This window comes from Syngnathoides biaculeatus, chromosome 13 (assembly GCF_019802595.1).
Source record: "Syngnathoides biaculeatus isolate LvHL_M chromosome 13, ASM1980259v1, whole genome shotgun sequence".
Lineage (NCBI taxonomy): Eukaryota > Metazoa > Chordata > Actinopteri > Syngnathiformes > Syngnathidae > Syngnathoides > Syngnathoides biaculeatus.
Window position 1 is genome coordinate 1,747,501 of NC_084652.1, and position 26,716 is coordinate 1,774,216.

At 48.0% G+C, this 26,716-nt stretch overlaps 2 long non-coding RNA genes across 2 annotated transcripts; both read left to right on the forward strand.

Moving 5' to 3' along the window:
• The first annotated feature begins 1,785 nt into the window (after positions 1 to 1,785).
• LOC133510616 (uncharacterized) lies at positions 1,786 to 2,279 on the forward strand. Its single transcript, XR_009797657.1, has 2 exons — positions 1,786 to 1,839; positions 1,912 to 2,279. It is a non-coding gene; the product is annotated as an uncharacterized LOC133510616 (long non-coding RNA).
• A 296-nt stretch (positions 2,280 to 2,575) lies between these two features.
• On the forward strand, positions 2,576 to 25,929 carry LOC133510617 (uncharacterized). Its single transcript, XR_009797658.1, has 3 exons — positions 2,576 to 2,640; positions 2,837 to 2,894; positions 25,294 to 25,929. It is a non-coding gene; the product is annotated as an uncharacterized LOC133510617 (long non-coding RNA).
• Positions 25,930 to 26,716: the final 787 nt, after the last annotated feature.

Genomic DNA, 26,716 nt, shown 5'->3' on the forward strand with positions numbered 1-26,716 from the left:
TTCCATTCACGCAATCTTTCTGAGGACCGGCCTTAACACTGACCGCACTCATTTTTTTTTTCAGGGTCGAGCGGAACCGTTTCGTACTTTGCGCTCCTTTTTTCGAACGCGTCTCGTTGCGATCGACGTCTTGTTTTGTCCCGCTTGACTTTTGAGCGCCTCGAGTCCCCCCGCCAAAGCGACGTTGCCTTAGCTCCGCCTCCAAGGATCCCCCCCCCCCTAAAGAGGGCTATTTTACAGCAAAAGGGCACGCTCACGAAAAAATAAACCTCTACCATGGAAATGAAATTTCTCCTCTCGTGCGCGTCGTTATCGTTTGACCACCGCTAGATGGGATATGTGATCTTTTATGTTAACCCTAACCTCTGTACCCAATGAGGGGTCTCGCGGGTGCATCTGGACCTGCGGACTCGTACGCGGCAGCGTTGGCGCTATTATCTCGTTGTGGCGAAGACTCTCATCTTCTTGCATGTGCACTTTTACACAAATGCGAGCAGCCTGTTTGTGATCTATACTTACGGTGACGCACAGTATCTATGTGCTCTGTCTACTGTCGACAAGTTGATACATATACAAATGGTTGTACGTTTGTCAATAAAAAAAAAATACTCTAAAATGGAGGAACTTGTGCTTCTTGTGAGTGTTGTTTTTTGGCTAACGAGGATTTAAAGGGGCACGGGTTACAAACTGGAGGCCACGGGGCCCAGATCTGGACCGCCACGTCATTCCGTGTGGCCCGCGAAAGCAAATCATTCTTGTCGACTAAAAATTAGAAATACTTTTTTTCATTTTTAAAACAGTTAAGCTATTGTGAGCATTTTTTTTCATCCTCGACACTCTTTTCATATATCCATCCATTTTATTTGCCACTTATCCTCACGAGGGTCACGGGGAGTGGTGGTGTTTATCCTGGCTGTCAACAGCCAGGAGGCGGGGTACACCCTGAACTGGTCGACAGCCAATCGCAGGGCACATGGAGACAAACAGTCGGACTTACGAACACACCTAGGGGCAATTTAGTGTCCAATTAATGTCGCATGTTTTTGGGATGTGGGAGGAAACCGAAGTGCCCACCAGGAGAAACCCCACGCAGGCACGGGGTGAACATGCATGCTCCACACAGGCGGGGCCGGGATCGAACGCGGGTCCTCAGAATTGTGAGGCCAACGCTTTACCAGCTGCCCCACTGTGCTGCCCAATTAAACAACAGTTAAACTATTTTCCTTTGATTTCAACGCGACTTTAATTTGCAATGGCGGCAAGGTGCCTCAGCTGGTAAAGCGTTGGCCTCACAATTCTGAGGACCCGGGTTCGAACCCATGTCCGCATTTGGCTTCCACTGCTGTAGTAGCACTAGAAACTCTGCGTGGATTTCTTCCAGGCACTCGGGTTTCCTCCCACATCCCCAAAACATGCAACATTAACTCTAAATTGCCCCAAGGTGTGATTGTAAGTGCGACTGTTGTCTGTCTCCATGTGCCCTGCGATCGGCTGGCGACCAGTTCAGGGTGTACCCGGCCTCCTGCCCGTGGACAGCTGCGATAGGCTCCAGCACTCCCCGGCACCCTCGGGAGGATAAGCAGCGAAGAAAATGGATCTATATGTAACTCTTTTCATAGTATACAATCATGAAATGATTAGATTGTACATTTCCGTACAAATAATATGATTTTAAGCATCCCAGACTGCTCGCTGTCACAGCTGGCCGCCATTCGTCACCCGGCGTCGGCCACGCCCACCTATTTAAGGCTTCCCCGACGGCCGCCTGATTGCTACACACCTGTTGGAGACGCCGCAGCGCTTTTGCGTGCTTTCGTCCTCCGTCGCCGACCACAAAGTGTAAGTTTGGCCTCTTAGCTATTTGCAGTTTCCAGACCTTTACCTGACCCAAGACCGCTTCCCTTTCTTCAGATTCTCCAACTCTCGACTGCTTTTATCCCGTACGCCTGACGTTAGCTGCGTTGCTACTCGCCCGTTCGCCGCTGAACCCGTTAAAAGTCAGTTCCTGGAATTCCTGCGGTCCGGCGCAGCGGATCTCGGCGGTTGCGTGGAACCGTATCAGACGGCGGCCAAACGCCGGTGCACGAATAATCAAATTAGCGTTCAATTTGGAGTCGTCGCTGAAACTAACAAGAAGAGAACACGCAGAGGGCAGCTCCACACATCGACAGTATCAATCAAAATCTCTCCCGATTAATTGCCTGGAAAACAAAACAAAAAATGTTAAAGATGTTGATCAATCCCAGATTATCTTTTGAAATAAAAACCTTTTTTTTTCACGGGTTATTTGGTTGTACTTATGTCTACCGCTAGTTGGCGCCAGAGTTGCATTTTTCACACTCAAGTATGTTTGTTTATTTTAAGACAAGCCAGCAGATGTCAGCAGACAAACGTTGTTTTTCGGGAGTAGGAAGTACTGAATGGGGTTTGTTTTTCTTTTCTTTTTTTTTTTTTTTGCTTGTTCATTTTGTTACACAACATCCATCTTTCATAGTTTATGTGATGCACGAACACTAAAACAAACCCCCCTCAAAAATTGTAAATGGCGGTCGAGCATTTTGTGTCGGATATTGTATTATAACCGGGCCCCAGCTGCGTTTTGTGCTGTCGTTGGATGGAGCAGATGGTCGCTCGAGGCCGGTGAGCGACGAGCTGAGCCGGGTTGGGAAAAACCCGACCGAGATGCCGCGCCTGTCGCACACTAGCGCGACATAATTGGATCTTCTGTCGTTAAGCTTGAGAGGGGGGGCGATGCATATTTTAGATATTAAAAAAAAACCAACAACCTGACTCATCGCCCTGCCCTCACCTGTCATATTTTTTTTACTCCTTCCAGGTTATCCAAAGGACTTCGGGTTTCACCACAACAGAGCTCAAATTCGGCCCGATTATCGGTAAGTGATTACCTCACATAAGACAGCTGGGTTTGTGAGCCTGGGTCTGTTATTATTGATATTGATTATTGATTTTGTCAGGCCAGGCGGAAGTGCAACTGGTGAGAACGTTGGCCTCACAGTTCTCAGGACCGGGGTTCAAATCCCGGCCGCGCCTGTGTGTAGTTTGCACGTTCTCCCCAGTCCGGCTTCCCTCTCACGTCTCGCAAACATTGCATTACTTGCACACTCTAAATTGCCCATAGGTGTGGTTGTGAATGCGGCTGTTCTCTGTCTCCATGTGCCCTGCAACTGGCTAGCAACCAGTTCACGGTGTACCCCGCCCCTTGCCTGAAGATGGCAAAGATAAGCCCGAGCACTCCCGGGATCCTTGTGAGGATAAGTGGCTCAGAAAATGGATGGATTTTGTTCAGCCCAATTTTAAATTTGAAAGGTAGCGTCAGTTCCATTCCATTCCTGTAGGTGGCAACCCTGCACACACACAATTGAATACAAATCAATCAATCAATCCATCCATCCATCTAAAATCCGAGCCGCTTATCCTCAAAATAGTCGGGAGTGTGCCCATAGGTGTGGTTGTGAGTGCGACTGTTGTCTGTCTCCATGTGCCCTGCGATTGGCCGGTAACCAGTTCAGGATGTACCCCGCCTCCTGCCTGAAGATGGCAAAGATAAGGCCGAGCACTCCCGGGATCCTTGTGAGGATAAGCGGCTCAGAAAATAGATGGATTTTGTTCAACACAATTGCAAATTTGAAAGGTAGCTTCAGTTCCATTCCGTCCCTTTAGGTGGCAACACTGCACATACACATCCATCCATCCATTTTCTTAGCCGCTTATCCTCACAGGGTTGTGAGTGTGCTAGAGCCTATCCCAGCTATCTTCAAGCACAAGATGGGCTACAAAACAATTCAAAATAAAAAATATTGTCATGGTTTTGGTGTTTCTGTACAGTCCATGAAAAAACTGCTTTCATTTGCGCTCGTAATGAGGTCACCATGACATCTTGTAAGCATGCGGTAGTAAATATCGCCACCTTTAGTTGTTCCTTGCACCAATCCCTCTTTTATGCGGAGTGGTGACTCGGGCCACGCATAAAAAGTAATCATAAAAGACTGATAAGGTTTTGCAGTAAGCGTGACTCAAGTTTGGTCGCAAGCTGCAACATCTCGATAAAGTGGAAGCGGCACATTTGTCACGACAATCCGCAGCAACTCGCGCTGGCACGATCGCCGCGCCCCTCCCCCCCCCAACCCCCCCCAAAACCGGCCTAAAAACGACCACCGCCGCCATCCGCTCCCAACCGGATCTCGGGGTTCGTGCGGCGCCGGCCGGATTGTTCCTGTGTGTGAGAACACGCGAGGGGCGGAGGGATGTGGAGTGTAATCAAGCATGAAAAGATTAGAAGAAGACGAGTGGCTGAGGGTCTTTATGAGAACAGACACCAGTTACATAAGCCTAACCCAGTTCAGTCCGCTTCCGCGGCCAGACTGGGAGGGCCGCCGGTCGGGGCTGGTGCATCGTTGCGCATTCGGGACTGAAATCGAGCGGGCCCCGAATCAAAACTGCGACGGGCGGCGTGTCGAATTTCACGACGGGTCCTCGTATTGTTCCTCGGGTCCAATGCGGGAATGTTCTGGAGTGTCTTCAAGATGGTGGTCGTCACTTGGCTGCAAAACAGCCCCCAGATACTGTCGGGGCGCTTTCTTCGGCCTGGGGGCGCAAAGGTGGAAACTCTTAAATGATACCGAGGAGTTTGTATCGTCTACATCAAATTATGACCTTCAGATCTTTTGAAAATGAGGAAAAAAAAAATTGTGCAACGGGAATGGAAACTGTATCTGTGCAACAATCCGTTTTCTGTCCTGGAGGTTTATGCGTGATCGTCCTTTGGAGAATCCTCCCCACAAGCCTCCGGCGACCAACAACTGCGAGTTTTCTGCAATTTCACGCTTTCGAGATTCCCTTTTATTCACTCCTGGAGTGACAAACAAACCAGTAACTCAAAAATCCATTTCAGTACACGGCGTACTCAAGAATCGGTGTACTCGAACGTGATCGTTTTTATTTTGCCAAATGTCGTAACCAAACAGCATGTAAGCGTGACGATATACCTGACATTTTTATTAAAAAAAAGACTCTTCTGTCACATAGAACACCAGACACCTTCCGCCATCTGCTCCACCCGGCTTGGACCCCGTTTCTTCGCTTCCTTACCACACTCGCCATCGCTCTGGACTATTGATCCCAAGTATTTGAAGTCATCCACCCTCGCCATCTCTTCTCCACCCCTCTCATTCACTCACATATATTCTGTTTTACTTCGGCTAATCTTCAATCCTCTCCTTTCCAGTGGGTGCCTCCATCTTTCTAATTGTTCCTCCGCCTGCTCCCTGCTTTCACTGCAGAGCACAATATCATCTGCGAACATCGTAGTCCAAGGGGATTCCAGTCTAACCTCATCTGTCAGCCTATCCTATACTACCGCAAACAGGAAGGGGCTCAGCGCGGATCCCTGATGCAGTCCCACCTCCACCTTAAATTTTTCTACACGACAGAAGAGTTTCCGCTAGGATGAAGGGCAAAGTTTTAGAGACGGTGGCACTGAAGAGACAACAGGAAGCAGAAATGAAGATGCTGAGGTTCTCGAGGTTGGATAGGATTAGAAATGAGCTCTGCAGAGGGACAGCCAAAGTTGGATGTTTTGGAGACGAGGTTCGCGAGAGCAGACTTCGATGGTTTGGACATGTCCAGAGGCGAGAGAGTATACTCATATTGGTAGAAGGGTGCCGAGGATGGAGCTGCCAGGCAAAAGAGCGAGAGAGAGGAAGACCAAAGAGAAGGTTGATGGATGTGGTGAGGGGGGACATGAGGACAGTGGGTGTTAGAGAGGAAGCTGTGGCTAACGGGACAAGCCGAAAGGAAAAGAAGGAGGAGTGTTCTAGTAGCATTGCTGCCGTGCACCCTGCATCCTAACGTCGCCGACAACGACACCCCGCACTCTTCCGAGGCGTTTATCCGCCCTCAATTATTGCTCCTTTAATATGGTGGGCCCAAAGTTGTTGCGTAAGCCCACTTTGTCTTGAGATCCGCATACGTGGGAATCGACGTGACATCCAAAAAGCGAACGTTCACGCCGCCACGAGCGCATAAATTAGCATCGGCAAGCGTTGGCGAAATCGATGCTTTCTGCAGAAAAACGCGCGTGCTTCTTCTTTCCAGTTTGTCGTTCCGTCGACCGGTTCTTTGAATGCAATCGTTTGCGTCCGGCCTTTGCTTTGTTTATCCAATCGACGCGGGCCCAAAAATAGCGCTTCTGTTTCAAGATGAAAACAGTCGGGGGAGACCCGACAACATGTTGTTCTGCGACACGGGGCTCGTGGGAGTCAAAGTTGTGTAACGTCTGGGAGTGCAAAAACGTGCGCGGATGGCGTACTGCACATTGTGGCGCAGGTTCGAGAGCGTAAAACCGCCCTCTGAATGTGTGGTGGGGGCTTTGTAAACAACGTGTCATGCCGACGGTCGCCGCCAGAGGGGTCCAACAGTCTTTGACGATGACTGAATGACAAACAGGTCCGTGTCCTCTGCAGACTGCTTCAGACTGGTTTCGGTGGTCAAGCTGAGCGTTCAGCAGAAGGAGAATGGCACGCTCCTTTTTGCTGTCTGTCACAGAAAACCACTTTTAAGACCAGTTCTATGCCGTGTGGGGCAAATCCTTGGAGCGTGCGGAACGGATCTTTGATACGTAAGGGACGGCATCCTTGTACATAGGTCTTCAAACTCAGGTCCAGGCGCCAGTAACGTCGGGGTCCATAAAATAATTTGCAATAAATTCTGATGCCCGGAGCCATTGGTGGTGTAGTGCACAGGTGTCAAACTCGGGGTCCGGGGGCCAGATCCGGCCCGTCGTACCTTTTTGTGTGGCCCGCATAGGGAAATCATGCGTGTCAACTTACGTGTTTCTTGTTCAAATTTTCGACGTCCGGGGAGGCCTTTAGCCAAGCTAACGAAGCGGGCGGCGGCGTGCCACGACCCAAGCTTCTAGGCGGCGGACGCCGAAGCTAGGCTAAAGGCCAACACCCTTGTACATTGGTCTTCAAACTCGGGTCCAGGCGCCAGTAACGTCGGGGTCCATAAAATAATTTGCAATAAATTCTGATGCCCGGAGCCATTGGTGGTGTAGTGCACAGGTGTCAAACTCGGGGTCCGGGGGCCAGATCCGGCCCGTCGTACCTTTTTGTGTGGCCCGCATAGGGAAATCATGTGTGTCAACTTACGTGTTTCTTGTTCAAATTTTCGACGTCCGGGGAGGCCTTTAGCCAAGCTAACGAAGCGGGCGGCGGCGTGCCACGACCCAAGCTTCTAGGCGGCGGACGCCGAAGCTAGGCTAAAGGCCAACACCCTTGTACATTGGTCTTCAAACTCGGGTCCAGGCGCCAGTAACGTCGGGGTCCATAAATTCTGATGCCCGGAATCATTGATGGTGTAGTGGACAGGTGTCAAACTCAAGGCCCGGGGTCCAGATTCGGCCCGTCGCATGTTTTTATGTGGCCCGCGAAGGCAAATCAAGTGTGTCAACTTCTATGATTCTTATTAAAATCTTCAACGTCCGGGGAGGCCTTTAGCCTAGCTTCAGCGTCCGGGGCTGAGGAAGCGGGCGGCGGCGAGCCACGAGCCAAGCTTCCAGGCGGCGGAGGCCGTTAGCCCCGGACGCCGAAGCTAGGCTAAAGGCCAACATCCTAGTACATTGGTCTTCAAACTCAGGTCCAGGCGCCAGTAACGTCGGGGTCCACAAAATAATTTCCAATAAATTCTGATGCCCGGAGTCACTGATGGTGTAGTGCACAGGTGTCAAACTCAAGGCCCAGGGGCCAGATCCGGCCACTCACATGTTTTTATGTGGGCCGCAAAGGCAAATCATGGGTGTCAACTTCCATGATTCTTATTAAAATTTGTACAAAAATGTAAAGTTGACACATCATATAAATGAAAATATTGAAATATTGTGAGCATTTTTGTTACTAAATCCCAGCAATAGTTGAAAAACCCATGATGCTTGATTTCTTGACTGGTGACCAGTTAAAGGTGTAGTCTACCCTTGCATCTGAAGCTAGTTGGGATAGCCTCTCCCGTGACTCTTGCAAGGATAAGTGGCGTGGATGACGGAGGATGTCACATCATTATTATTAAAATAATAATAATATGTATATATAAATATAATATGCTGTGTGTAAATGACGCAAAGATTGAAATCTTTTTAGTCACTTTTCCCTTTTACTTTAGCCCAATTATCGTAATTCCCGGCCTGCAGAGCCCACCTGGTTATAAGCCTCACCCAGTACATTTGTAAAGGAAATACCATTTGGTACATACGTAAGCCGCAGCCGTGTAAAAGCCGCAAGTGCCCATATTGAAACCGACATTGAAAAACGCGATATTTACAAAGAAAGACGGTACGCAGAGAGTTTAACGCTAGCGCCACCGTGTGCGTTAACGCAAGCACTGCTGTGCTACCGCTAATGCTAGCGCCGCACTAACAGGGTAAAAAAAAACAACATACTGGTAAAACTCATTGAGAGTTAGTAACACGCTAGCGGAGCGCTAACAGGGCCGGACCGGTAAAAGTCACTTCCCCGGCACATATATTCCACCGGTCTCACTCTTACCTTTTCCGCTCGAGTGCCCCCTTGTGGCCGTTAGGATAAAAAAATACACGAATTGACCGCATCACTGCATAAACGGCAGGGTTGAAAGCGTGTGGAAAAAGGCCAGAAATGACGGTGAAAGCTGTGATATGGTTGGGATTGTGTCATATGATGACGCACGTGCGACACATTTGTCCTTTTCTCTCTCTTTTCTAATTTTGAGCAGAGGACACAAGTTGACGGAAAAATATTTGCAGCTTGGAAGCGCATAACTTGTCAAATGTTTCCTCCATAATGCTAAATGATTGCTTTTTCCATCTACGATCGACATAAATGGACATCACCTCGTCGGCAATTTTTCTCGTCGGCAGACTCTGTAGTTGCAGTTCTCCGTGGAAAGAACACAATGTGGAAAAGTCTTCTCATTTTGTCTTTTTTGCAGGAATTAGACTTACGAGTTGCTTTAAAGCAAAAAAACTCGAGTGGTCAGAAAAGTTGCTAAATATGAAAACACTGACAACATTTTTGCAGCTGGGGTGATAGCGGAAGCAAGAGCACATTTAATTGTGACTCGTTGAGTACAGCGATGCCTCTGTTCTCGGCCACAATCCGTTCCAGAAAACAGCGTGAGAAGGGATTTGTTCGAAAACCAAATCGATGTTTCGCATTAAAACGAATGGGGGGAAAAAATAATGTGTTCCGAGCCTAAAGAAAGTAGGCTTTTTAAAGCTTTTTTTTTTTTAGTTTTTCCTGATAATAAACTGCATAGTAGAAATACGTTTATAGATTAAATACTTTATATTATTTTATATATTTATATTTTGCGGAGGACGTTCGAGAACCGAGGCTTTACTGTACTTGCTTTGATGAGGTGAAAATGGAAGCGTGATAATCGATTAGTTTTCAAGATGAGGGGGCTATTTTTGTGTTGATTTTGCGCGGGTGTGGGCCCGCCTGTCGAGCCCTTTGAGACGCTTTCGTGACGAAGGGCCAAGCCCATAAATTTCACCCGACTTTCCAGACTGTGACAGCTGTGGGTAGCATGCGAAGGGTCTGGAGCCCAACTTTTGACAGATTGGTACATTTGCTCAGATCGTCCTGAAAGTCCTTCCTCGTGGACACCCCCCGGAGAAACCGGGGGGGGGGGGGGCGTCTTACTATCGAGGTTTTGCCAGCGTCGCAGTTTGCCATGGCAGCGGGTAGCGGCGTTAGCATACGTTACCTTGCTGGATGCCCCTTCCCAGGAGTCCCCACCCCCCCACCCCCATCCGAAATGAATAAAAAGAGCCGCGCTATACATTTCAATGACTTTCCCACAGTGGCTCGCCAACGCCGCAGCTCCCCTTTTTCAATGCCGAGACGCCAGCAGAGTCCCCGCTGCTCAACGGAAGACGGGAAAGCCCGCAAACACTTTCTGTCCACTCTTCAAGGCCAGCCAACGGGAGAGAAAAACAAGGGGGGGGGGGATAATCGGAGCTTTATGCGGCGTGGGGGTGACGGGGGACAGTCCGAGTATTGTCCCCTCGGCCCCCTTCTCCCTCACGCTGGCTCGATTGTTCCTGTGCGGCCAACGCATCGTGACACCCCCACGAAAACCGAGTGACGGCGATCGGACGAACCCCCCCACCCCCACCCCCCCTCCAAAGGCCACGTGAGCCCGCCGGTTGTCCACTTTGTCCTCGCTCAAAGTCGAAGCACTTATCTCGCGCACGGGATTCACGTAGAAACGACGCGTGCGGCGACGCGTAGCCCGGCCAACGCAAACTCAAAACAGAAACGTCGACCGGGGCCATGGAAGACGTTCAGCCTTAACCCGATCCATACGACGTTCCCGCAACTTTGGCGAGGAGAAACGGCGGCCTCGGAGTCGGTTATGTAACCGCCAAGGGCGGCTTTTGCGCCGCGCCTTGTCTGTAAATAGCGCGGCGTTTGCTCAACGGCACGTCAAAAGTCAAGTTTTGTTTGCATTTTGGGGTTGAAGAAGTACACGTCACACGTCTTATTGATATTTCAAATACCCTCATTGGCATAAGTGTGAATTTACAGTTTGACATAAGAAATGCAGTCGTGTGTCGTGTCGCACTTTTCTTCAAGTAATAACTTAGTCGTAGCCGAAATATAAGCAGCGTGAAAATCTGTTTTTAGTTCTAAACGCCATCAATGTATTTACAGGAAATGTGCAGCGTATCTCACAATCAAATGAATAATAATAACCCACAATTATTATACCACAAAAGGTTCAAAACGGATCATTCGAAATAAGACGGGACCGCGCGTGCACTGGCGGCACGGTGGTTCAGCTGGAAAGCGTTGGCCTCACGGTTCTGAGGTCCCGGGTTCGATCCCGGCCTCGCCTGTGTGGAGTTTGCGTGTTCTCCCCGTGCCTGCGTGGCTTTTCTCCGGGCACTCCGGATTCCTCCCACATCCCAAAAATATGCAACATTAACTGGACACTCTAAATTGCCCCAAGGTGTGATTGTGAGTGCGGCTGTTTGTCGCAATGTGCTTTTCAATTGGCTGGCAACCAGTTCAGGGTGTACCCCGCCTCCCACACGTTGACAGCTGCAATAGGCTCCGGCACTCCCTCCGACCCTTGTGAGGATAAGCGGCAAAGAAAATGGATGGATGGATGGATGGATGGATGGATAATTGGACACTCTAAATTGCCCCTAGGTGTGATTGTGAGGGTGGCTGTTTGTCTGTGTGCCCTGCGATTTGCTGGCGACCACTTGAGGGTGTACCCCGCCTCCCACCCGTTGACAGCTGGGATATCGTGAGGATAAGCGGCTAAGAAAATGGATGGATGGATACGACTGGACTTGCATGTTGTATTTCTTGACTTATCTACTAGTCCTGCGTACATATCATACCAAGTACGTCACTGTTGAGCTCAACTAAAAGCCCCGAGAACATTGAAAAATGATCATATTTATTCAATTTCATTCCTCCTACTTTTTCGGTGCTTTTTTTTCATTACTTGTGTAAGCTTTTCATTATTTAAGGCTCACACAAATGTTTGCTCTTCCTTTCAACCTCCCGCTACTCAATAGCTCTCGGCATTTAAAAAAAGCACTAAATTCAATTCGTCTTATCCGATTACAAATGTTCAGTTGTTGTATTGATACTGGGGGGCTGACATTTTGTGGGTGTGACAGAGAGCAGAACAAAACATAAAAATGGACAATGAAGTATTGTTTGACTTTAGTTTTTTTCTTGACGTGATGCAAATGCATCGTTCTCAATGAGATCCGCAACATTTCCCTTTAGCGGCCAAGTATCAAGCGAAAACGATTTGAGATGCGTTTTCATCGTAGGCCTCATTGCAGTCGTGGTAGGCCTCAGTTGTCCGGTTTGAAGGGTGAAAGTACGGAAAGCCGCAATTCCAATTGCGCGCGTTGCTCTAAAAGGATCACAATCTGGACAGAATGAGAGCAAAATAAAATCTGACGTTTTGTGGAAAAAGAAACACTTTTAATGACACTTGCGATAAAACATCACCAGCTTAAATCTTTTTTTTTTTTTGTTCACAAAAAGGTGTTTTGGGCCTCTTTTTAGGAAATAGACAATATACACAAGTGCAACATTAACATTTAGGACAATATGAATTCTTGTTCGGCACGGTGCCTCAGGTGGTAAAGCGTTGGCCTCACAGTTCTGAGGTCCCGGGTTTAATCCCGGACCCGCCTGTGTGGAGTTTGCATGTCCTCCCCGTGCCTGTGCGGGTTTTCTTTGGGCACTCCGGTTTCCTCCCACATCCCAAAAAACATGCAACATTAATTGGACGCTCTAAATTGCCCATAGGTGTGATTGTGAGTACGGCTGTTTGTCGCCATGTGCCCCGCGATTGGCTGGCGACCAGTTCAGGGTGTACCCCGCCTCCTGGCCGTTGATAGCTGGGATAGGCTCCAGCACTCCCGCGACCCTCGTGAGGATAAGCGGCTAAGAAAATGGATGGATGAATTCTTGTTATAAAATCACTAATCCTCCATCAACTTTCTTAGCCGCCTATCCTCACAAGGGTCACAAGGAGTGCTGTAGCCTATCCCAGCTATCTTCAGGCAGGAGGCAGGGTACACCCTGAACTGGTCGCCGTCCAATCGTAGGCCACATCCAGACAAACACCCGTACTCACAATCACACCTCGGGGCAATTTAGAGTGTCCAATTAACGTTGTATGTTTTTGGGGATGTGGGAGGAAACCGGAGTGCCCACCCGGAGAAAACCCACACAGGCACGGTGAGAACATGCAAACTCCACACTGGCGGGTCCGGGATTGAACCCGGGACCTCAGAACTGTGAGGTCAAATGCTTTCCAGCTGGTCCACCGCGCCCCACAATATGAATTCTTATGTCCTAAAAGCACTAATGATGCCTTGTCATATTTGTACTTTGGCTCCTTTTGGCCTGTCATTTTGAATTATGAACAGAAGATGGGTTTGTACGGCACTTCTTTGCCATTTCAGATGAGTCAACAGGTGTGAAGTTCCGCCAAAAGTATGTCGCACTGCGTTTGTTGACAGACTTGTTGCGGTCACACTTCTTGTCTACGTTTTCTAATAATCGCCAATTGGCCCTGCATTTAATTAGCATTCTAACGATGCATAACTCATTTCGAACACAAGATTAGGAAAATATGTGGCAAGCTTTTGATACTGCTGCTGGCCAAAAATGAACAATGTTGTCTTTGTAAAGGCACAATTTGCCATATGGACTTTGATGATGAAGAAGTTGCTGTTGTGGTCACGTTCGATTCCAGGCCACTTTTGCGAGGACAATTCGGTGAGGGGAAATGAGATGTCGAGACCGACGGAAACGGCCTCTTCCTCGACTTTTGCGGACTCATCACATCGCCGAAGCTGACGGGCAAGAAACGCAACCCCCACCCCACCCCACCCCAACCCCCGCCGCGCGTCAAACTTGCGCAACGTAAAGACGCTCTTGACCGTGGCGCTTTTTGTCGTGTCATCATCGCAAAATCGCGCAGCGGGCGACTTTTAGTGTCTAGTCTCCCGTGTCCCTTTTAAATGAGAGGGAATCTGCAATTATTAAGTAGTATTTGTGAGTAAAAATATGATCATAGCGTAAAGTTGCACAAATGAAAGCAACGGAATTATTCCAAAAGGGCACTAAAAAGACACCTGTGATCTAAAGGGTCAACTATTGTGAATTGACTGATGGTGGCACGGTGGATCAGCTGGTAAAGCGTTGGCCTCACAGTTCTGAGGTCCCGGGTTCAATCCCGGCCCCGCCTGTGTGGAGTTTGCAGGTTTTCCCCGTGCCTGCGTGGCTTTTCTCGGGGTGGCCACTCCGGTTACCTCCCACATCCCAAAAACACGCAACATTAATTGGACACTCTAAATTGCCCCTAGGTGTGATTGTGAGCGCGGCTGTTCGTCTCCATGTGCCCTGCGATTGGCTGGCGACCAGTCCCGGGTGTACCCCTGCCTCCTGCCCGTTGACAGCAGAGATAAGGATCAGCGCCTAAGAAAATGGATGGATGGATGATTTAATGACTGACGCTTAGAGGAGGAAGTCTGAGTCTGCACAGAAAATTGCTACATTTGTTCATCAACCCCCCCCCCCAAGAAAAAAAAATGAATCAAATGAGGATCCGCCCATGTTGATGTAAAGTTTGGTGAAATTCTTTATCCTTTGGGTATTTTTATTTTATTTTATTTTTTAAATGGCCTTCATAATGACACCTGCGACATAATTGCAAAAAAAAAAAAAAAAGTATTCTTTAAATCTTTGGGGATTGGGTGGAGCTTTTCATACCTACAAACAACCAAAATTTCATTTTAATACCTTGCCCCATGAATAAATGTAGTTATTCTAACAACACGTTGGCAACACAATGGCAAACAAAAACAAACTTAAAAATGTCACTGTGCAAGTTTTCATATTTTAAGCCGCCCAGGCCAAATTCCTCCTTTATCCGTCCGATCAAAGTATTCGTCGCATCAGCCGGCGAGCTCGGCGTCGGCGCCGTGTGACCCCGGACGGCGTGACGGTGACATCGGCTTAATCGAGAATCCATCAAGAGACTCTCCATTCAAAAGAGGACACAATCAAAGACTCGTGTCCAGCGATTTTGTCATGAACAAGGCTTATTGTGTGGCTGCTGAGGGGACAGCATTCATAATAACTTGTGATTTTTTTTTTTTTTTATTCCCACCCTCCACTCTCTCGTCAATTGTCCGGACTGCCTTTGCTCATTTGGGTCACGAGGAAGCTGGAGCTGATCGCAGGGGTTCACCCTCCTGGACTGGTTGTAGCCAATCGCAGGGCACGTATGAAAGTCTTGAATGTACTTTTTTTTTTTTTTTTTTTTTTCAAGCGAACATTCCGCGTAATAGTAATAATAAACAGAAATTCCACATAAGCACATTGAGGACATGCAAAACCCACGTCGGTTAGACTGCAGCCAAGATTAGAACCCGTGACCTCAATTATTTTTATTCATCTATTTTTCCCCAGGTTGATAGGATTTCATTTTTGCAACAGTATCTTTCCGTGCAACAATAAGACAATCAAAACGTTGAATAAATCTGTAAAGGAGGATTATGTGTATTATGTCCATCCGGCCATTTTCTTGGCTGCTTATCCTCACAAGGGTCGCGGGGAGTGCTGGAGCCTATCCCAGCTATCAACGGGCTCGAGGTGGGGTACACCCTGAACTGGTCGGCAGCCAATCGCGGGGCACATGGCGACAAACAGGCGTACTCACAATCACACCTATGGGCAATTTGGAGTCTACAATTAATGTTGGATGTTTTTGGGGATGTGGGAGGAAACCCGTGTGCCCGGAGAAAACCCACACAGGGACGGGGGAGAACGTGCAATCTCCACACAGGCGGGTCCGGGATTGAACCCGGGACCTCAGAACTCTGAGGCCAACGCTTTACCAGCTGAGCCACCGCGCATGTGTATTATGTGTTTTATGTATATCAGAATCAGAATCAGCTTTATTGGCCCAGTATGTAAACAACACACAAGGAATTTGTCTCCGGGTGTTGGAGCTGCCCGACTACAACCTGCATGACGTAAAATTCTTCTAGTTAAAATCTAGAATTTCACCCATTGTACTAGTCGTGTGCAAATGTCGGCTTGTTTGCCTCACTAGTAACTAGTATGCAGAAACTGTCCAGCTAGCAAGCAAAAATGTAGGACAGTTACAGTTGCAAGTTTCGCGCAATTGTCTTACTAGCAGTGACAAAGGGTAACATTTTTGTGAGAGTGTGCGTTGTAAATCTGTGCGGAAGCTTCTTAAACCCAGTGTTGGTAATTTCCTGGACTAGCGGGTCAAAAACGTCTGCGCTGTCGTGGTTGTGATCACAGTCAACCTCCATCTTGTCCAATCGAAGCGGCTCCTCTCATTCTCTTTAAATTTGGCATGCTAAAATGGAGATGTGCCATTTTCGTGCTCGGCAGCAAATGAGGCGGCTACAAAATTAGAGCCCCAAGCGTGTACAGTAGATCGTGAACAAAATATCAACGACATCGGAGTGTGAATTCACCACAATAAAGCAAAACTGAGATTGTGTAGCACGGCACAAAAATGGAAGATTTAAGGACGTAATGTTTCTGCACGGGCCGACCGAGCTCTACCTGCTCCGGTGCTGAGAGAACACGTCAAAGAGGCTTAAAGACATCCGATCCTTGTGAGGATTTGCGCACCCCGGAACAATAAGCGGTCTCTGTGTTCGTTACGCCCAAACGAACGCGAGCTTGCTTGGCTGCCCTTTCGACAGGTCAGCTCGAATGCAACAACTTTGCCGTTCATTCAAATGTAGATGAAATATGCTTTTAGCCAAGGCTCGCTATCGGAGGGTTCACTGTTGCGTAACAATCGGGGTCAGAACATCCGAATCAGAACCTCACGCGTTCATGGTCACGTCGCCGCACATGCGGTGCCAGTTTTTTTTTTTTTTTTTTTTTTTTAATGCAGCTCACCATGCAGCAGGGTGGGAGGCGTCTTACGTTTGAAGTTTGAAAGAGGCTTTTAAACGCTCGTCCAATAATGGAGCCATTGAGATCCCCATGTGAGCTTTCGCACAAACCGAGCTGGCCATGAATAAACAAGGCCCTCTTACGTAAACAGCATGCCAACTGCCCTCTAATTATTACACGGCCACCGACAATGCGCTTCCGACTCGAATTTCACGCTGTCCGAACCGGTTCGGAACGTCGCCTCGCGGCGGAGCCCGGATGCCGCTCGGCCGTTCACGGCGCTCGCGAAGGGGAAAGCCCCTCGGCACGGTACAGCGGTCTCGCCGACCCGTGTATTGTACCGTACTCCCGCGGTGTGACGGTGACGCTGCAGTTTCGAGTGCAAACTGCAACCACCGACGGTTTGAGAGGTGGGAAATCGTCCTCGACTTTCAGAAGAAGACAGAAATGGTGACAGCGGGGGACGTTGTCAACTTCTTTGTCAGTTCGGCTCAAAGGCGAGTTCTCGGATAATCCCGCTGAATAGTAACGTGTACCCAGAGGAACAATCGGATGAATCAAATGCCCTGATCGGGCCCGGGTCAGGGCGGGTGCTGTTACACGAACGGGCTCCCCGTGCGTGGCAGCCGGTGAAATTAATCCATCTTGTTCCGTAAGAGAATTCCTTGGAGCCGTAACCGAGGAAACTCTTCCCACGGTGCGACGGGCCACCCGGGACGCGTTGTGTTTACCTGTACACTGTGTTCTCAAGTACAGTACACCCCCACCCACCCCCCCCCCCCAGGAACAAAAAAAAGCTTGGTCACGCCTGCCAGAGGGACCAAGTAAACTTTTTCTTTGTGACGTTTTGGGTTGTGTTTTAACAAACAATATAAAAATAAGTTTGTCTTGGAAAGTGTCAACAGAAATCACAACCACGTGGTTGAGATGTCCCATGAAAGAAACCAAAACCATAGCAAAAACAGGAAGAGAGGGATAAATATACAGTCTACGCTCACCTATAGGCATGAGCTGTGGGTCGTGGCCGAAAGAACAAGATCCCCGGATACAAGCGGCCCAAATGAGTTTCGTCCGCAGGCTGTCCGGGCTGTCCTTTGAGAACGGGTAAGAGGCTCGGTCATCAGGGAGGGGCTCGGTGTCGAGCCGCTGCTCCTCCGAGTTGAGAGGAGCCAGACGAGGTGGTTGGGGCATCTGATTCGGATGCCTTCCGGACGCCTCTCTGGTGAGGTGTTCCGGGCATGTCCCACCGGAAAGACACCCCGAGGACGACCCAGGACGCGCCGGGTAGACTATGTCTCTCGTATGGCTTGGGAACGCCTGGGAAACCCCGCCGGAAGAGCTGGAAGAAGTGGCTGGGGAAAGGAGAAGTCCGGGTATCTCTCCTGAAGCTACTTCCCCCGCGACCAGACCCGGAGAAGCGGTAGAAGGTGGATGGATGGAGTCATTGACACGACACTGAATTCTATTCACCGCCACAGTGGAACAACTGGTTAGAGCATCTGCCCCACAGTTATGAGGACCAGGGTTCAGATCCGACCCCGCCTGTCTGGACTTTGCGTGTTCTTCCCGTGCCTGGGTGGGTTTTCTCTGGGCATTTCCGTTTCCTCGCACATCCCAAAAACATGCATCAGTTAGAGACTCTGGATTGCCCTTGAGTGTGACTGTGCGTGCAAATCCATTTTTGTTTGTTTGTGTTCTGCGATTGGCTGGCAGCCTGATCAGGGTGTACCACGGCTCCAGCCCGAAGATAGCTGGGATAGGCTCCAGCACTCCCATGACCCTTGTGAGGACAAGCGGCTCAGATAATGGATGGAAGAGTTATAGTCCTTCCCATCTTGTCTGTTTCCATCAAAATGTAGTTGGTGTGGAAGCGTCACCCCACAACTTGAAGGTTTTTGGTTTGATCCTGATCCCAAGTGAGCATGTCAAAGTGCCCTTGAGCAAGATACTGAACCGCTGTTTTACAAATACATGAATTCAAGGAGAGTGGTTTGAACTTAACAAAAAAAAACAAAAAAAAAAAACAGCCCGTTTCACATTTGACTGTAACGAAAAGCATTGCGCAACAGTTTTAGAGAAGAATGTGGCCAAGATTATCTGCACCTCGTTTGCATTTTCATCCACATTCAATGGAAACAGATAACAATAACACACGCGAAAAGGATCCAGATGTGGATGTGGTGCGCTGCTGGTGTTTCTCAGACGCAAGCGGGGTCGTCCTCGTCATTTTGGTTGGCTTTTACGTGCCAACACAACGCCCCTGTTTTTCCGCGCCGACTCCTGCACATCTTGAGGTTCGGCTTTGGCAAAGTTCACCCCTTCCCCCGTCCACTGGAGGGCAATCCCTAGCTACAAAGTTTTCTGAGAACTCGTTGACACACACAGACACGCGCGCACATTTGACAGCAATCTGTCGGCCTCAACTTTCAGTTCTCCGTGGCCTTGCTCATGGACTGCATTTTGGATTTTTTTGTGAATGACTCCACACATGGCAGGGAAAACATTGGCAAGCGTGGACACTCCGCTCTTGTAGTCTGTGATGTACGTGAACGGACCAATCTAGCACGCCGCAAACTTAACCAGATTTGCACCAACCATTGCGAGTTTCCTCCATAAACCGGATTTCCGTCGTAGTACTGAACCTGACCCAATATAGTCTTTATGTACTTGAACGCACCAACCACACAGGCTGCATACTCAAGCAGATTTGGACCAACCATTGCGAGTCTCCTCCATAAACCAGATGTCCGTCGAAGTACCAAAACTGACCTAATCATAGTCTTTATGTATTTGAACGGACCAACCTTGCAGGCCGCATGCTCAACCAGATTTGGACCTACAATTGCGAATCTCCTCCATAAACCGGATGTCCGTCGTAGTACCGAAACTGACCTAATCATAGTCTTTATGTTCTCGGACGGACCAACCTCGCACGCCGCATACTCAACCAGATTTGGGCGTACAATTGCGAGTCTCCTCCATAAACCGGATGTCCGTCGTAGTACCGAAACTGACCTAATCATAGTCTTTATGTTCTCGGACGGACCAACCTCGCACGCCGCATACTCAACCAGATTTGGGCGTACAATTGCGAGTCTCCTCCATAAACCGGATGTCCGTCGTAGTACCAAAACTGACCTAATATCGTCTTTATGTACTCGAACGCACCAAGCTCGCAGGCCGCATACTCAACCAGATTTGGACCTACAATTGCGAATCTCCTCCATAAACCGGATGTCCGTCGTAGTACCGAAACTGACCTAATCATAGTCTTTATGTTCTTGGATGGACCAACCTCGCACGCCGCATACTCAACCAGATTTGGACGTACAATTGCGAGTCTCCTCCATAAACCGGATGTCCGTCGTAGTACCGAAACTGACCTAATCATAGTCTTTATGTTCTCGGACGGACCAACCTCGCACGCCGCATACTCAACCAGATTTGGGCGTACAATTGCGAGTCTCCTCCATAAACCGGATGTCCGTCGTAGTACCGAAACTGACCTAATCATAGTCTTTATGTTCTCGGACGGACCAACCTCGCACGCCGCATACTCAACCAGATTTGGGCGTACAATTGCGAGTCTCCTCCATAAACCGGATGTCCGTCGTAGTACCGAAACTGACCTATGAGAGACAGGATGGTGCTGCAGGATATCCAGACATCTGTAAAATACAACAACGAGGAAATGGAAGAAGAAGAAGCTCATCTGTTGTTTTATATGCTAGATGAGTACTGTCATAAATTCTTCTTTCTCTTTCTTCTGGAGACATCTGAGAATCGGGCTTTTGCTGATTTCGATCAACAGTTGCGAAATGCTCAAATTTCCCTCAATTATCAGTCTCCGCATACCATTTTTCTTTTGGATTTGTGTGCGGTGTTCTCTGTTGGTCATCTTGAGTATCCCACACAGTAGGCATCCATCATCATCGATGCGGTCTCTCACCCTTTCAAAATCGGACTTTTACAAATCGGTATGTGCTTTAAATGAGGTCACTCTATGTATGTAACTCTGTGTTCATATTCAAAACTGGGCCGTGCTTGTCCCGTTGCGTAAGACACATCCCTTCAACAAGTGTGGAACATTTTCAAAGACATCCTGGTGAGATGTCAATAATCGAACAGGTGCACAAATAAAATGGTAATAAGAAACTCAACACACTTTCAATCCCAGACACAACACTTTGTCCGCCTAACCTTTGGGCTTATTTATCTACTAACAAAATATGCAAATGCTACTTCGGAATAGACCTGATATGAAAGTGATGAACCAACACGACTTTGTTCCCAAAGAGGTGGATTTGCACGTCGTGTTTATTTGGCCCGCGGCGTGATCGCGTTTAAGACTGTGGGAAAGACGTGTGGGGCCTCTGAAGCGGGTCGACTCGCAGAGACAGCTGCCACGTCTGGCCTCTCAAGATGTGATCGCCACTTTATTTACTCTACGCGCAACATTTCCAGAGAAAGCTTCAAGGTTGGAACTTCACTCCGAAGCAGATAAAGATGTTTGTTTTATTGTTGGCCGTTGAGAAGACAATGAAGGGGACCGACCAGGAGAGCTAATCTTGTTTGGACACGCTGAAGAACGTCAATGCGCTTCACGTGACAAAGTCGCTCTCCAGTTTTTCACGTTGGGTCCAGTTTGCAGCTGCGGTCTTTATTTACAGCACATTTTCCGCTAACAAAATATCGGGGTGGGACGATGACCCTGAGCCTTTTCCCCGCACGTTCGGAGACATGGCAAACTGCTCGTGATCCTCCTGGAGGTGTGGGGTCCGTGCAGCTGGAGTCCTTAACCTTGAAGCCTTCCATGTCGTAAAAGTTCGACAAGACCGTTCGGTCACACTGTTGTCGAGACGTAAAAAAGTGCAAGTCAGTAAATTTCTACTTTGTGGACAACCTGTTGAGCCGACGTATCAGCTAAAAGCAGCATTGCTATGTATAGTTTACAGCCCCGTGTCACAGGAGTTGTTATCTGACGAGTTCAATCGGGTCCTCTTAGTGGCCTGGTTCCTGTCTTAGTCGGACATGTCCCCATTTGCGCATAGAGGAATGTTAAGAGAAATAGAAGGCGTAGAACCGAGCCTTGCAGAACACCGCTTATTGAAGAAGGGCAGGGAAAACTGATAGAATCAATGAACTTATGATGACATGAAATTATAATAATGTCAGATGTAAACGGAATATGAATAAAGTAGGTCATCGTAATAGTGTAGTTTGAGTATGAGTGTTAAGTATTTGTCCATTTTATTTTTATAGTCCTTAATCACAAAGCCGTTTCTAAGGAATTCACGGTTCCAGATTTGGCACTTATCATTGAATTCCCATAATTCAAACCCCTCGATATATGAATGTAGTCTTCACCGCAGGTGCGTGGTCATTTCTTACGTTTACTTGAGAAAATTATTTGAGCATATTTCATATTTCTATTCGTAAGGAATACTTCCCTCACTTGAGTGCCCCGGGCCGCAATGGCCTCGCTGCTTTCGGTTGCATCGCCGCAGCGTTGACCGACATGTGACGCGGCTAAATGACAACTTGTTGCTCAAGCGGCCCACAAGGAGTTTGAAGCAAATGTATGATAATTATGAGTACGTCAGTACGTCAGATACAGTCAGCGTTTTCGCGTCACAAGCCACTAAACCATCTTGGGTCACAGCAAAATGACTCACAACAAGTTTGTAAAATACACACAACTTCTATTATGACACGGGTAACAAATATTAACGAGAAAACATTATTAGCTAAGAGTATTCACAATTGGCCGTTTTTGTGCTAGGCGTGGTGAAAAGTCAAATGTTGGTTTGCGTTTCTTTATTTGCGGCCTCCTCGCTCTTCCGCTTTCGTTCGCGCCTCCTACCAGCGACCCGTTGAGGAGACGAGCAAACATTTGGGAGAAATGAAACGGTTGCTCATCGTCATCATTTCGCCGCGACCTCAATCCGAGATGATTATTCTTATCATGCAACATATGCTCTCGTTTTGCTGTATTTTTCGAGTGAATTAAATTAAAAGGGTAACCAAAAGGAATGCAACGCACCTTGATGGAGGCACAACAAGTATGTTTCATGCAGAAAATAACGCAAAAATAGTTTGCTTTTTACATCTTAATAAAAAATATTTTGAGGACATGCTATATTTAATTGTTTAAAGAAAGCTCATCAATTCTAGTGACACCTACTTTTGCTTAAATTGAGTCAAATATTCCTAATTTCCGGCCTACTAGCAATGACTTTTTTTGCACGCTTTCAACCCCGCGGTTTATACAGCGATGCGGCTAATTCGTGCATTTTTCCGAACTGCCGCACTCGAGCGGAAAAGGTAAGAATGAGACCGGTGGAATATATGTGCCGAGGAAGTGACTTTTACTGGCCCTCTTAGCGCTGTGCTACCATGTTGCTGCTGCGTTACTGGCGTATCTCAATGATATTTACCGGTAAGTTTTATTTTAACCGGCCCTCTTAGCGTTAGCACTAGCTAGCATTAGCACCAGCTTTAGCGCGGTGTTAGCATTAGCGCCGCGCTAGCGTTAAACTCTTTCTGTGTACCGTCTTTCTTTGTCAATATCTCGTGTTTAAATGTGGGTTTCAATGTGGGCACTTGCGGCTTTTACACAGCTACGGCGTATGTGCGTACCAAATGGTATTCCCTTTACAAATGTACTCGGTGAGGCTCGTAACCAGCTGCGCTCCGTAGCCCGGGAATTACGCTACTTTCTTCTTGTTTTTTTTGCCAGCTTTTTGCAGTGTGGAACATGACAACGTTGTTTGCAGTTTAGTGAACACGGAGGGATAATTGCTGTGATGGGAACAAGAATAAATTTATTAATCAGCATGAAGCCTCCCCTCTGTCTCGCTTTCTCAAGCCATTCTATTTTGCCTTCAAAGAGGACTCAACTGTCCAAACAGCGGCCTCGCGGGGGCCCGCCGGACCCCGAATGCGCCCCGACCTTTGCCCCCTTCACCCGCAGTTGTCCCGCTTTGCAGACGGATAACAAGAAGGGCAGCCTGGTGGTCATTTGCGTCATTCCCACGTTCGGTTAGCGGCGGTCATTAGCTTGCACGGATTAGCCAGGGAAGTGACAACACCACAGACGTTCGTCCTTGTTTTTTTGTTTTTTTTTGCCGCGACGTCGTCACTGGTGTGCCTCGTTCAAAGCCGGCAGCAGCCTCATGTGTCGGATTTTCCGAGCGAGATAAAAGATTTGTCGGGATTAGGCCTGTGCAACAGACTGCGCGCAGAAGGCACCTCACCCTAGCAACATTAGATATATGATCAGTTTTTAATCTGGCGAGAGCTCAAGTGTGTGTGTGTGTGTGTGTGTGTGTGTGTGTGTGTGTGTGTGTATGACACTGGGGGGCGGGGCGTAGTTGTGACTGTTTTCTTGTAATCAGTCCTAAATCTCTCTGAATTGTTTTACCGTGTGACTTATCAGTTGTTTGGCGTCATCATTTGGATTTCCGAAGAACGATGACGTCAGCGGCCGAAGTAATCACTTGACGTGAACGCGGTGCAGGAATTATGCTGTAATACACAAATAATGTTACACGACTGTATCATCGTGTGTGTGTGTAAATGTGAGCTTTTGTCTGTCTGATATGACTCGCTAACTCTGAGGCGCTTTTTCCGAAAATCAAACAACAAATAAGCAGCTCTTCTGTTTAATCCATTTCAGCGCTACCCTGAAAACCTTAATTCCATAAAAGGATTGTAGCTAATCAATTATCTTGTAATGATCATTTGGGATTCTTTTCACCACATCTGTGAATCTGCTGAATAAAAGATGAACCCGAGGCAGCACCTTTTGTAACATTTCTTAAAAGCAAAATTGTCTAATGTGATCAAACTAAAACATCGTCCTTAACTTTCAATATTTTCCCCATCACACGAAATCCAAATGGTAAGCTGAGCTGCAGTGAGCGTTTTTAGCATTAGCTAACAGTCTTTTGATGATTAGTGTCGTATAACCAATATATAGAGTAAAGCCTCGGTTCTCGAACATCCCCGTTTTCGAACGAATCAGTTTTTGAAGGAAAATCAGTACTCGAAATCCCCCGACAAAACCCAGAAATAACGTGTTGTGCGTGGCCAGACCATCTGACCCACGACGCGCTTTGTTGTGAATTCCCACGGCCACGAAAAAACCCGGAAATAACGTAATGCGTGCGGTGCAACCCGGTGACCCACCCGTGACGCGTTTTGTTATTGTCAATCTGAACGCCCCCCGAAAAAAAACCTGAAAATGACATAACGCGCGCGGCGCAACCAGCGCACTTTTGTTATTCTGTAGAATGCAGCCTCTGTACACAGACGTGTCCCGGTAGTTACTGTTGTTTTCCTTCTTATCGAGGACTACCGTATTAACCCCCAATCATGGCTCCAAAGAAGGCAAGTTGCTTGTTTAAAGTTATTCCGCAGTATTTAAACTATACATGTATTTCTACTGTGCAGGTTATCATCAGGAAAAGCTTAAAAAATGCTTTATAAAGCCAATTTTTTTCAGGCTTGGAACACATTATTTCTTTTTCCATTCATTGTAATGGGAAACATCAATTCGGTTTTCTAACAAATCACTTCTCGAAGTGTTTTCTGGAACGGACTGTGGTCGAGAACCGAGGAATCACTGTACTAAAAATGGTCGGCTAATTTGTGGTCGTGTGGCCGGCGGTGATTTGTGTTTGGTGACGCGACGGACGTCACAGCTCTGCTAATTGACATTGTCATACGGCCGCTCGGTGATGAAGTGCTACCTCCGCCAGTGAAAATGCAACTGAGTCTGTACAGCTGCTTGTTTTTATTACAGGAAGTCAATCAGCCAATGGTGGCTTTGTGCATTCGTTTGCAGTCTGGACGCGTGGATGTGAACATCTCGTACTCTGGACGGAGTCTCCACAAATCTCCAATACGGCGAGAGGGGCGTGTCAAGGCAGGGGTTAAGACAACGCGGCTATCGTCGTACGAGTGATTGACGGGTCGGAAAGGTCCGTTGGTGCCCGCCGGCAAAACTCTGAGTGTCTGGTGCAAAATGAATCCAGAAAAGCCAGAACTGAGACTGGAACCGTGAAACTCGGAACTGTGAGGCCGACCTGCTGACAACCGCTCGTCTGACGTGCTGATCACATGCATCATTGTGACTGTAAATGTTAAATTATAACCTGCGTTTAAAAAAACGTATCACGTAACCTTTAGCAGGACACGCGTAAAATCCGCTGATTATGCACACAAAAAGTGTTATGGCTGCTTAATGCGCTGCAGATGCTGGCCAACCTGCGTAACTTTTGTCTTGCTCTAACGTCCACGCAGAGGCATGGCGAGGTAGGTGTTGGTCTGCCACTCCCGCGTTTAAGTGTCAAATATTCAACAAAACACTCCGAAAGGAGCGGCTGTGTAATATTTGTCCGCTTACATCACATGCCCAATGTGTCATTGTCATGATCAAATCCACGGCGTAAGTAATCAGGAGATATTCATTTTTAGGTACATGAAATTTGGAGCGTCAGTCACCGCATTTGGCCTCGGGGAAGCTTCATCAGCCTTGTGCATGTGACCCACTGCTTGCATCTTATCCGTTCAAGCCATGTGAGACTCAGTTGAAAAGTATCCAATATTTATTTTTGTGTATCATAATCGTAGCACCGACCAACACAACCTCTGCCTTAAAGATATTTCAAAGTCTCTCTGCATGCTTTTAAACGGCAAGGAAGTTGCGCGCAAATGCCGAAAGACAACTGTAAACGTGAGCGATAAGCTGACTGGGATGTCGCGATCAAATATTGACAGACGTCGGCGAGTGGCGGCACGAAACGCTTTTGAGCAAACGCTTGGACTGAGCGGCAGGGCAGGTCACGCGATGATTGGATGACAGCGAGGAAGCGGCGGCCGGAAATTCGTGCGAAAAGTCCAACGGGCAACCCAGAATGGGATCGTAACTCTATTTATGGCGTGTATTTAAACAAAACCAAAACCGAAAAACACACCCAACTCACAGCAGGAAGGCAATCGCTTCAATTCCATTTTGATATTTCGTTCATTAATGATTTACTGATTTACCGGCACGTGACTCAGCTGGTAAAGCGTTGGCCTCACAGTTCTGAGGTCAATATGAGGTCAACGGGTTCAACCGTGGCCCCCCGTGTGTGGATTTTGCACTTTCTCCCCGCGCCGGCGTGGGTTTCCTCCGGGTGGGCACTCCGCTTTCCTCCCACATCCCAAAAAACATGCGACTC